Below are 4492 nucleotides of genomic sequence, written 5' to 3'. Positions count from 1 at the left end.
GAGGATCATAGGGGAAGAGAGGAAAAATTAAACCAAGATGAAACCAGAGAGAGAGACAAACCATAAGGGATTCTTAATCATAGGACACACACTGAGGGTTGCCAGAGGCGAGAGGAGTAGGGGAATGAGGTAACTTGGTGATGGACATTAAGGCTGCAAGCCTTATGTGTCTACACTTGAAGGTTAAGGACCTCTTATCCCAAGCTGCTTTCAGGATTTTTTCTTTATCTTTGTAATTTTCAAGCTTCACTATAATATGTTGAGCTGTTGATCTATTTTTGTTGGTTTTGCAGGGAGTTCTCTGTGCCTCCTGGACTTGAATGTCTGTTTCATTCCTCAGGTTAGGGAAGTTCTCAGCTATAATTTCCCCAGATAAACCTTCTGCCCCTTCCTCTCACTCATCTGGGACTCCTATAATATGGATAGTATTTCATTTTATGGCATCAGAGTTCCTTCAGTCTACCTCTGTGATCTAAAATGTTTCCTTCCCTCTTCTTTTTAGCTTCCTTATTCTCCATCATGTTATCTTCTGTAGCACTGATTTTCTCTTCTGCTTCATTTATCCTCATTTTTATGGTCCTCACTTGGGACTGCATCTCAGAAATAGCATTTTAAATTTTTGCCTGATTACACTTTAGTTCTTTTATCTCTATAGTAAGGGGTTTGCTAGTGCCTTCTATACATTTTTCACACCCAGCTAGTATCTTTATAATAATTGTTTTAAATTCTAGTTCAGATATCTTACTTATATCTGCATTGATTAAATCCCTGGCAGTACCACCTCCTGTTCTTTCTTTTGGGATAAATTTCTCTCTCTCATCATTTTGTCCAGAAAAGAAAAAAGGAAGAGAAAACAACAAAAACAACAACAACAGAAAAACAAGAACAAAAAACCCCACTAGATCCTGGATGTGTTTTGGTCTGCTTATTAAAAGAAACTAAGATATGAAAGAAATACTTTTTCTTATATAATATGTAAGTATATTATATAATACAAATAAATAACATAATATATAAGTGTATTATGATTTGATATATAATCTATTATATTATTTGATATATATTATATATCATAATATATTATGATTATGATAGTGAAAGAAAAAAAGGAGCACTTTGTAGACAGTAGACAGTCTAGTATTGTTTCTTCTGAAAAGATTAGAAAAAGAACAAATGGTGACAATTTCTAAGGCTCTCAAAGTTTACAACACCTTTACAAATATCCTCATTATAGGTGCACTGTTCTCACCTGCTGGAAGTACGGGGAGGGCCCCCCGGAGCCCAGAGCAGCCTGGAGATGGTGAGTACGTGCAGCCCGGGCCGAGATCTGGAGGGGCTGACTTGAACCGGCTACAGGCGGCCACGGCCCGTGTGTCCCCCGCTCTCGGAGGTACCGACCAGAGTCTCTGCCCCCGGTTGGGGTGGGGTCCCGGTGTCCTGTCACGGCCGGTGTTACAGACACAGAGAGAAGGTGTGGCAGAGTAGGTACCCAAGAGACATTCGGTGATGAAACGGATGTATTCTGGTGCCTGGGGGACTGAATTTCTCAAATGTAGAAAGTGAGGGTTAGGGTCAGCACTGCCGGACAGACTCCAGGACAATGAGTTGGGATCACGTCGAATCTGTAGATGAAATTGAGGGCGGAGTGACATTTTTTGAGGTTGTTGTTGTGGACTTCACCCCGGAGGAGTGGGATTTACTGTATTGTGCTCAGAGGAGGCTCTACAGAGATGTGATGCTAGAGACCTGCAGGAACCTGACCTCAGTGGGTGAAACTGGAAATGCCATGGCATTGAAGATCAGCACAAGAACCAGGGGACATGTATGAGGTGTCATGTGGTGGAGATACTCTCAGAAAATAATGGAACTAATCAATGTGGAGAAACCAACCAGATTTCAAATTTTATTTTGCATAAGAGACTTTCTACTCGAGTAAAATCCTATGAATACATTAAGTTTGAAAAAGCCATCATGGATACTACATCCCTAAAGAGTTCCATAACATCATTTCAACATGGAAAGAAATCCCATCAATGTAAGGAATGAGGGAGAACTTTTATTTGTTACTCATCATTTAGGGAACACATTAGAGCTCACATTGAAGAGGAACCCTACACATGTAAGGAATGTGTAAAAGCCTTTATATACTTCTCCAAACTTAGGGTTCATATAAGAACCCACACTGGAGAGAAGCCTTATGAATGTGAAAAGTGTGGGAAAACCTTCAGATCTCCCTCAAACCTCTGGACACATAGGGAAACTCATACTGTTGAGAAACTCTATGCCTGTAGAGAATGTAAGAAATCCTTCTCTTCTCCCTCGTCTCTTAGAAAACATGGGAGGGTTCACAGTGCAGAGAAAGCCTATGAATGTAAGGAATGTGGGAAAGCCTTTCTTCATTCTTTTTACCTGATCATAGATTCAAGAATGCACACTGGAGAGAAAGCCTATAAATGTGCGGAATGTGAGAAGGCCTACAGTTGGCCCTCTGACCTTAGGATTCACATGAGAACACACTTTGGAGAAAAGCCTTATGAATGTAAACAATGTGGGAAATCCTTCAGTTCCCCTTCATCCTTTAAGGGACATTTGCGAACTCATACAGGAGAAAAACACTATGCATGTGATGAACATGGAAAAGCCTTCAGCAGTCTCTTGTACTTTAGAACACATGTGAGAATTCACACTGGAGAGAAACCCTATATATGTAAGCAATGTGGGAAAGCTTTCAGTTGGTCATCATCATTTCGAAGACATTTGAGAACCCACAGTAGAGAGAAACCCTATGAGTGAAGGAATGTGGTAAAGACTTCAGTAGACTCACATCCCTACAAAGACATGTGAGAATTCACAGTGGGGAGAAACTCTAAATGTAAGCAGTGTGGGAAAGACTTCTGTGGTCCCTTATCCTTAAAAAAAAAGACATAGAAACTCTGACAAGAGGGAAACCCTAGTCAGTAAATGTGGGAAAAACTCCATGTAAATTACATCACTTATCCTGCACAAATTTGCATACTATTAGAAAAATTTTGTAAGCATCTTAAAAAACACATCCTCATTATAAATGAACAGAGTGTAAGAATTAAAGAACAACAATGAGTAAACAGGGGAAGGCTGCACTAAATATTTTTTATTTGCCTCATGAGATACATAAATAAGCATATATGTTTATTTGTATATATACAAATATATAAATATATAAATATATATAACATAAATAACATATATAATATATAAATAGGTATATAAAGGTATATAGGTATATATTTATAAAATAAAATACAATGAACGGAAACAAAAATTTAAAGATATATAAAGTATATGTAAAAATAAAAATTAAGGGGCACCTCTGTGGCTCAGTGGTTGAGTGTCTGCCTTTGGCTCTGGTTGTGGTCCTGGAGTCCTGGGATTGAGTTGAGCATCAGGCTCCCTGCAGGGAGCCTGCTTCACTCTCTGCTTATATCGCTGCCTCTCTCTGTGTCTCTCATGAATAAATAAATACAATCTTTAAAAAATAAAATTAAAAAAGAATTTAAAAAGAATTGAGAAAATAAGAAAATAACTGAAAAATAATACGAAAAGCCTAAAGAATAAAAATATAACGAATGCTATATACTGTTTTCCTCAAGAGCTGAAACTTTGCAGCCACCTATGATCAGGAAGCTTGATGAGAAGTTGTTTTGCTGGTCTTCTGGCGGTGGGGCCTTTTGCATTGATTCTCAGGTGAGCTTGCCCTAGTGGAAAAACACCTCCAATGAACAGACTGGGCTTGTTGTAAGTGGCTCCTGCCTGACTCCACTAGATGGCAATGTTTTGCTCCCTGAAGGATTTCAGGATTCATGATGCAATGAATATGGTGATGCCCTGCTCTCTAGCCCCTGAGCCGAAAATTTGTGCCCCACCTTCAGTGAGCCCTCACAGAAAAACAGTCAATCTCTATTTTCTCCCCAGTTTCCATAAGAACTTTGTGTTCACCGGATCTGTGACCAAATGTATTTATCTCTGGCAGTGGACTGAGTTTCAAAACTCCAAATATTATGGACTTCCATGGCGTGGACCCAAGCAGTTCCTCTCTGGGGAAGAAGGGTGTCTCACTGCGCTTCTGCCTTTATCTGGACCCCTCCCAGGAAAGCATTTGCACACCCATGGAGTGGTTCACAGTTTATGGCAACATAGAGCAGAAAGCCAGCACCTAGATTTGCTGTTCTCAGCCAGCTTCTCCACTTATATGCCTGGGAACTCTGCCACACTCAGGCCCACCCATTCTTCTTGCAACTCCGGAAATCCTCCAGCCATGCTGTCACTCCTGGGATTCCACTCTGCTTCACCATCTGAACATCGTTAAGCCAGGCACATTCCCCACTACAGCAGACTTCTAAAAGTTCTGATTTTGCACTCCACTGCTTATAATGCTTTGTGGTAGCCTCCTTAAGCACCATGTCATTAGCTATATCACACCAGATTTAAGTCACTGCATCTCCTACTTTCCAAA

At 40.1% G+C, this 4492-nt stretch overlaps 1 pseudogene; it reads left to right on the top strand.

Annotated features, from left to right (window-relative positions):
- Positions 1-1173: 1173 nt before the first annotated feature.
- LOC144308853 (uncharacterized) lies at positions 1174-2928 on the top strand (annotated as a pseudogene).
- The last annotated feature ends 1564 nt before the right edge of the window (positions 2929-4492 follow it).

The sequence above is a fragment of the Canis aureus genome, chromosome X (genome assembly GCF_053574225.1).
Source record: "Canis aureus isolate CA01 chromosome X, VMU_Caureus_v.1.0, whole genome shotgun sequence".
Classification (NCBI taxonomy): domain Eukaryota; kingdom Metazoa; phylum Chordata; class Mammalia; order Carnivora; family Canidae; genus Canis; species Canis aureus.
Note: the sequence above shows the minus strand (reverse complement) of the source record. Positions and strands in the feature narration are given on the sequence as shown.